Source organism: Miscanthus floridulus, chromosome 2 (assembly GCF_019320115.1).
Source record: "Miscanthus floridulus cultivar M001 chromosome 2, ASM1932011v1, whole genome shotgun sequence".
Classification (NCBI taxonomy): domain Eukaryota; kingdom Viridiplantae; phylum Streptophyta; class Magnoliopsida; order Poales; family Poaceae; genus Miscanthus; species Miscanthus floridulus.
This window is the reverse complement of record NC_089581.1, coordinates 118,317,549-118,326,327: the sequence shown is the minus strand read 5'-3', so window position 1 is coordinate 118,326,327 and position 8,779 is coordinate 118,317,549.

The window sequence follows — 8,779 nt, the reverse complement described above, 5'->3', positions numbered from 1 at the left end:
GATGGCTGTCTAGCCAACAAATACAACTCCTCATCAATACTCTCATCACCCTGACATTCTTTTCGCAACCAGTCGCTGAAAGTTTCCATGTGCTGACGCGTAATCCATGCTTCAGACTTCCCTGAGAACTCAGATCGGAGGAGGTTCTTAGTGTGTCTCGATATACGGATCTACCAAGGCGGAGTTCTGTAGAACTGTGTAGTGTGCTTTATTGAAATAATCATCACCCTTACCAATATATGTTTTCTTCCCTAGTGTCCCCTTTCCACTTAGTCTCCCCTCGTGTCGCGATTCAGGAACACCAATCGGGTTAATATCGGGAATGAAGTCAACACAGAACTCAATGACCTCCTCTGTTCCGTAGCCCTTGACGATGCTTCCTTCTGGCCGAGCACGGTTATGAACATATTTTTTCAGGACTCCCATAAACCTCTCAAAGGGGAACATGTTGTGTAAGAACATAGGACCGAGAATAGTAATCTCCTTGACCAGATGAACTAGAAGGTGTGTCATGATATCAAAGAAGGAAGGAGGAAACACCAACTCAAAGCTGACAAGATATTGAACCACATCATTCTGTAGTTTCGCTAGATCCGTTGGATCGATTGCCTTCTAAGAAATTGCATTGAGGAATGCACATAGCTTCACGGTGGCTAGACGTACATTTGGTGGTAGAATTCCTCTTAATGCAACTGAAAGCAATTAAGTCATGAGCACGTGGCAGTCATGGGACTTTAAGTGTCCAAATTTCTTCTCTGGCACATTTATTATACCCTTTATATTCGAGGAGAATCCAGACGGTACCTTAATGCTATCTAGGCATTCAAACAAGCTGTCCTTCTCTTCTTTGCTAAGAGTGTAGCTGGCAGGACTTAAGTACTGGCGTCCATCATCTGTCTTCTCTAGATGTAGGTTGTCCCGTTCTTTCAAACACCGCAGGTCCTGTCGTGCTTCAATTATGTCCTTAGGCTTCCCATACACGCCCATGAAGCCTAGCAGGTTCACACAAAGATTCTTCGTTAGGTGCATCACGTCGATCGCGCTGCGGACCTCTAGGACTTGCCAATAGGGTAGCTCCCAAAATATGGACTTCTTCTTCCACATCGGTGCGTGACCGTTGGCGTCCTTCGAAACAGGTTGGCTGCCAGGTCCCTTTCCAAATATTACTTTCACATCATTGACCATATCGAGGACGTCCTCACCAGTTCGGTTGCGAGGCTTGGTCTGGTGGTCTGCCTTACCTTTAAAATGCTTGCCTTTCTTTCTTACTGGGGTGATTTGCAGGAAGAAATCATCGATGCCTAAGGTACACGACCTTGCGACACTTTTTCAAGAATATACCTTTCATGTCACCGAAACAGTGCGTGCATGCATTATATCCCTTGTTTGATTGTCCTGAAAGATTACTTAGAGCTGGCCAATCATTGATTGTTACGAACAACAATGCTCGCAGGTCAAAGTGCTCCTGCTTGTGCTCATCCCACACGCGTACACCTGGCTTGTTCCACAAAAGTAGAAGTTCTTCAACTAGTGGCCTCAGGTACACATCGATGTCATTGCTAGGTTGCTTTGGGCCTTGGATGAGCACCGGCATCATAATAAACTTAGGCTTCATGCATAACCAGGGAGGAAGGTTGTAGATACATAGAGTAACAGGCCAAGTGCTGTGACTACTGCTCTGCTCCCTGAAAGGATTCATACCATCCGTACTTAAAGCAAACCTTAAGTTTCTTGCGTCACTTGTAAACTCGGGGAATTCTCTATCGATTGCTCTCCACTGGGACCCATCAGCAGGGTGTCTCAACATATTGTCTACCTTACGGTCTTCTTTGTGCCATCGCAACAACTTTGCATGGTCTCTGTTTCTAAAAAGATGTTTCAAGCGTGGTATTATAGGAGCATACCACATAACCTTAGCAGGGATTTTCTTCTTGGGACGTTCGCCCTCAACATCACCAGGGTCATCTCGCCTGATCTTATACCACGACGCGTGACATACAGGGCATGCATCCAACTTCTCGTACTCCGTGCCACGGTAGAGGATGCAGTCATTAGGGCATGCATGTATCTTCTGGATTTCTAATCCTAAAGGGCAGACTACCTGTTTTGCTTCGTACATAGTGCTGGGCAATTCGTTATCCTTCGGAAGCATCTTCTTTTGGATTTTTAGCAACTCCACGAATCCCTTGTCAGATACACCATTCTTTGCCTTCCATTGCAGCAATTCCAATGTGGTACCTAACTTTTTCTGCCCCGCATCACAAGTTGGGTATAGCAATTTCTTGTGATCCTCTAGCATGTGGTCGAACTTGATCTTCTCCTTTTCACTTTCGCATTCTCTTTGTGCGTCACGAATGGCCTGACCAAGATCGTCAGCGGGCTCCTCCTCTGCCCCCGCCTCTTCTTCAGCGGGTTTCTCCTTTGCCCCCACCTCTTCTTCAGCTTCCCCCATTGCAGTATCATTGAAGGCACCATATTCAGCAAAAATGTCATCATCGCCCCATTGTTCTTCTTCACCTTCTTCCATTAAAACTCCGGTTTTCTCCGTGCTTCGTCCAACAAATATAGTTTACCATGAAACCCGACTTGAACAAGTGTGAATGAAGAGTCTTTGAGTTAGCATATTCCATCGTATTCTTACATACGGCACATGGGCAGCACATGAAACCATCGCGTTTGTTTGCCTCGGCCGCACGTAACAAAGAATGCACGCCGTCCATGAACTCTTGTGAGCGACGATCAGCATTATACATCCAATGCCGAATCATCTGCATTACATGACATAAATACCGTATTAAAACCTAGAACATAATTAGTTAACTATACAACATGCATACCACCACAAAAGCTATAAATTTAAGAAAGCCTCGCTACAATGTAGACAATCCCAACTACCACTATAAACACTAAAGCTAAAATGCACTTTAGCAGAACAAGGATTTCGCGACCAATCTCAACTAAAACAAACAGATCTCCCGTTTGTTCAACATCTTTGGGCTTCTTTGGCTGGATCACTGCATCATTAGCCACCATATCTGCCTGTTGTGCAAGATATTTTTGCACGAGTTCAACATATTCTTCCTCCCAGTAGAAGCCTGAACATCCAGTGCCATCCCACTGAAATTAAAACATAAATTAGAACTTTAATCACAACCATCATGAAAATAGGTATAAACTAACCATAGTCATTAAATACGATAAAATAACTCACATTACGATCCGGACACTTGTAGAAAATGCGACCCTTGTTCGGACCCTCCTTCTTCACTCGGTACTCCATCACAATCTTCGTCTCATCACAACACTTGCCGCATGCAATGAGTGGGAGGCCCGGCCTAAGTCGCTTTGGGAACCCATGAGAGGCCGAGGACCCGGAAGCAGTTGCCATCTACTCTCTATACTCATTTTTTAATACACTATAAATTTCTCATTTTATAATCAAATAAAATTAAAAAAAACTCTAAAATTCTCTACATCTCTAAACAATGAAGTGTGCTATGCATGCTACAAATGAACGGTGAATACTAGTTTTTAATAGCTACTTTAACCTTCCTTAATGTAAATATGCAAACTTTAAGTGATTTTGAGCTCAAATTGCTTACAAATGAAAAAAACCACAATAAAAACCATATATATATAATTATATATAGTGAACAAAATGAGATAAGACAATGATGAAACATGAGAGTTTGAAGTTGGTAACCTTTAGAACCGAAGAATCGACGGAGGAATCGAAGAAATCGACGAAGAATCGAAGAAGAATGGATGGAAGAGCGAGAACACTGAGCTCTCGGGCGGGCTCAGGGAGGAAGAAGCCGGCCGGTATATATAGGGTGGACCTTTAGTCCCGGTTGGTGGACCCGACCGGGACTAAAGATATGTTTTCAGCCACGGGCCACGCCACCAGCCAGGACAAGAGATTTACTCCCGGTTGGATCCACCAACCGAGAGTAAAGGTCGACCTTTAGTCCCGGTCGGTGTATCCAACCGGGACTAAAGGTCCCCTGCCACAACGACCTGGCGCAGGAGCCGTTGGGCAGGGACCTTTAGTCCCGGTTGTATCCACCAACCGGAACTAAAGGTCTCTCTAGTCCCGGACGTAAAAAATACCAGGACTAGAGCCTGATTTGGCCCTTGGATCAAAGGTCTGTTCTCTACTATTGAGTGTTCTATCCGTATTGGATCCCACCTACCACTGTCTTTGTAAATCAAGGCACGCATTACTCTCTTTTACCTCATAGACCCGAGGACATGATCGCACGTGGATATAACCTACTACCGGATTTGACCGCCTGGGAAAATCTGTATTGTAGTAGTGCACGTAATAAAGAGAAAGACGTACGGACGGATGTTTACAGCAACCACGAGGGGTTAGTAATCATCCGGCATTGGTGCACCCTAGTATCCTTGTCAACTTTTTTCCACAATTATTTACCGTGATTGCATACAACTAGTTAATAATCATGCATGCTACACGTATAATGTGCATGATTATGTTAGCTGGTTTATGGGTGCACACAGCGCGCTTTCACATGGAAATGTCACAAGATAGCTAGTGCAGTGTCACGTACGTCACCACCATGAAGACACGACGTCGACGCCTGTTGGCGCTTACTCCTCCCATTCTCTGCATGCAGCCATGATCCTCTGCATCATACTACTAGCAAGCAGGAAGCAGCCAAGTAGGGGAGACCCCGTGAGCCGAGTCATCGTCGTCGTCGATCTAAGGAAGCAGCCAAACAGGTTAGACCCTGCGAGCCGAGTCATCGTCGTCGACTCGTCGTCATCGTCAATCGTCAGTATACAAGTAGGCAAGCTGCTGTCGTACAGCTCGCAGCGTGCACACCAATGGATATCGTTCCATTGAATATTTTGAAAGCTTTTTTTCTTCTGGATTTTGCAACGACGGACTGAGCATGTGGCTCTCTAATTTTTATTTGTTTTCTAATGAGACTGTACAGCAGTTTTTTAGAAAAGCCACAAAAAAAAAAGACTGTAAGACCGAGAGATCGAAAAGTCTCACAAAAAAAGAAAAAAAAGTGCAAGACCGAGAGATCGACGTGTGGATGACATGTGAGGTTCCCTCGTAAGTGACAGAGGAATCACGACTGTTCAACCAAACCGCTTTAATTTAGCTTTCTCATAGTCCACGCATCACATCAGTTTTTCTACGGTTTACAAAGTTCATAGCAGATTTCCGGTAAAGAGCAGTCGACAAATAATCCGTTGACAAAGGTTTTTTTGTCGAGTGCCACATATCGGACACTCGGTAAAGTCTTTGCCGAGTGTCACGTCAGCACTCGGCAAAAAAAACCGACGTCAACTCTGACGGCCTCTTTGCCGAGTGCCATCTCAGCAGCACTCGGCAAAGAATTTTTTTTTTTTTTTTTGAAAATTCTTTGCCGAGTGCCATACTCTTGCACTCGGCAAAGAATTTTTTCTTTTTTAAAAAAAAATCTTTGCCGAGTGCCATGGCTCTGGCACTCGGCAAAGCTGGAAAATTGGGTCTCTGGTTCCAGCTTTGCCGAGTGCCATGGTCACGGCACTCGGCAAAGCCCTCTTTGCCGAGTGTGGCACTCAGTAAAGAGGGGAAAATGCTATTTTTTTTGTTTTTTGCTTTCCATCAGCGCAAACAAAGAAATCACATATATATTAACACACAGCACAGGATATATCACATACACATCCATATTCCATCACATACACATCCATAACCCATCACATACGCATCCACCATCCATAATACATCACATACAAATCCATTGTCCATAATCCATCATACATTCGTATCATCTATGACAATATCCATCACAATATATATATGTCTTTAGTAGTAGTCCAACATAAGGCTAAGTCTAACACAAGCCTATGCAACATGAAAAGAAACAAATAAACGGTACATACTGCCAGCCTCCCCATTTGGAGTGTGAACTGCCACCTTGAGGAGGGCCAGTTGTCCACCCGGCCTGTGGAGAAGGGCCACCTTGAGGAGTCGGGTTCGAACCCGCCGACTGTTGCTGCACAAAGGAGAAGCGAATTCATGAGTATCTACAGGAGGGCCGCACAAGCTAAAGGAATAAACAACCATATATACTCACCGGAATCTCTATAGGAGGAGGAGCCACAACTGGAGCGAGCAGCGACTGGGGCACGACCACACCTGGCAAGGTCTGAAGGCTCGCCATGAAGCTGAACATGTCCTGCAGCCTCTGCGTCTTGGCCGCCCTCTAGGCTTGTACAGCCTCCATCTGTAGCCGATGGGCCTCCACCTGGGCCGCCTACTGGGCCTCCAACCTCCGCAAGTCGGCCTGCAACATTCCACCCGCAATGTTTAAATAATGCAAAGGCAAGGTAGATGTATAAAAGCAATGAACACGAATAAAACAGTACTAACCTGGAGTTCCGCCATCTGCTGCTGTGAGCTCTGCCGCCGAGAGCGTATGGGGAGGGAGGAGCTCGTGCTCCTTGCTCGAATCTCGGCGAGGTTGGGAACAGAGGCGGAGTTGACTATGCTGTCCACCATCCAGTACCGGTCGTGCTGCTTCCCTCCTCCCAGCCTCATTAGGAGGTCTATGTCTAGGGGCTGGGTGGCCGGATCGAAGTCCTCCCCATGGTGCTCGCGGGCTGCCGAGGTGTACTCGCTAAGCTTGCTGTGGACGCTCGCGCTGGTGTACGCCTCGGGCCCGTCCATCGGGTTGTAGGTGACTTCCAGGGCCGTCGCCTTGCCCTTGTGTGCCAGGGCATACGCCATGAACTCGTTGCATTCCTGGCCTTGGTGCGCCTGGGACTGCGAGGAAAACACAAAGATGATTACAAGTAATGAAAATTGAGCGTTAGAATAAATAAATAAAGATGAAAACACAAAGAAGATTACCCATGTCCGGGCATATGCGCTGAGGTTCCGGTTGCCTTGGTGGTGTGGCGCCCCACCCATCTGTAGGCGGCAGTCCCGATGGATGTTGTGCTTCTCCGCCCACTCCTCCGAGAGCCACCTATCCACAATGGCCTCCCAGCAGAGGCAGTGCCTGGCGCACCAATCAGGACATTACTGCATGCCATCAAGTTATTGATATGTCAGAAGATGAAATGAAGCCTACCTATTCTTCATAGAAGGAGTCAGTATTAATGTTTCGTACTTACCAAGAGGTACTCCTCCTTGGTGAGCGTCCTGGTCCTGGCATCGGTCTTCCTCACCACCTGACCAAGGACATCGGCGCTGTAGTTGATGATGCACTGGCATATACATATGTAAGCGAGTAATATAACCAGCAATTGCATCTGCACGGCGTTCCTACCATCTAATAGGTGAGGATAGGTCCTAATCCCACCCGCAAATGCATAGATGAGGTCAGTTTCAATGCTCCGCTCCTATCCGAGACAGAATTTCGGCAGCACCTCCCTGCTGTTCTCCCGATACACGTTCTGCAAGGGAGAGTGTGTATTCGGAGAACAACAGGGAGGTGATGCCAAAAGTCTATCTCGGACCAGAGCGAACCATGGAAACTAACCTCATCTACGCATCCGCGGGCTGTCCAAAATACGTGGACAATCCGAAAGAGATACGGTCGCAGATATGCAAAGATCTACATACCTCCGATCATATCTCTTTCGAACGGGAGACGCCTAACTAAGCTACGTGACCATATAAAACATGCATGCAAAGGAGGAGGGGGTTATACCTAGGGTGGCGGTGGAGTCAGGCTAGCGGGGCAGTGGCGTGTCGGTGCAGTGGTGAGGCGATGCGGTGCAGGCAGACCAGCAGCGCCGACGAAGACGATCGGGGTCGCTGAGTCCCTCCCACGGGTCCTTCTCCTACATAAAAAGGCAATAGGTTAGAATCCATTGAAAATTTTGGCAGCACCTCCCCTGCATGGGGAGGTTTCCAAAACCTGCAAGAAACGTAACAACCACATATATACCAAACATAGGCACGAAGGCCAACAAACATATATATACCAAGACGAGCCATGTACTTTAGTTCTCTTTCCATGCAGATGAAAGTATCGAAGTAGTACAACAAGTACTACTACCACTACAACTACTACCAACACTAACACTACTACTACTAACACTACTACTATCACTACTTACTACTAACAATACTACTAACACTACTAACTACTAACTACTACAGGTGTAGGGCATACCTTCGCGACGAGAATGGCAGCGACGAGGGTCGGCGACGATGGCGGGGACGACCGCGGCGGCGTGAGGGTCAACGGGCCTAGGCCAGCACCTTCCTTCTCCTCTCCTTCTCCTTCTCCTTCTCCTTCTCCTCCTCTCTTCTCCCCTCCTCCTCTCTTCTCCCTTGCCTCCTTCTCTTCTCTTCTGCAGTGGCGCGGTGGCCGGGGCGGGGAGGCGTAGTGGCTAGGGTGGGGAGGCGCGGTGGCCAGGGCGGGGTGGCACGGTGGTCGGGGCGGGGTGGCGCGATGGCCGAGGTGGGGTGGCGCGGTGGCCGGGGCGCCGTGGTGCGGCGGCGGCAGCTGAGGGAGAGAGAGGTGAGGGGGAGAGAAATGAGAGAGCGAGACAGAGAGCGCGCCGGCCGGGCGCGGTTGAAGTCAATTTTCTTCGCCGAGTGTCGTGATCTGGCAAAGTCAATTTTCTTCGCCATGTGGATGTGGAGATGTCCTGGTTTATGAGCATCGTACGTGACAACGTACTCGAAACTTTTTCAAATTTTTTCCACGGCATACGCATACGATACGGTGACAACTCGACAAGTTTCATGACTTTCGGAATTCGTTCGCATTTTATACAATTAAAAAACCACTCCCACGCA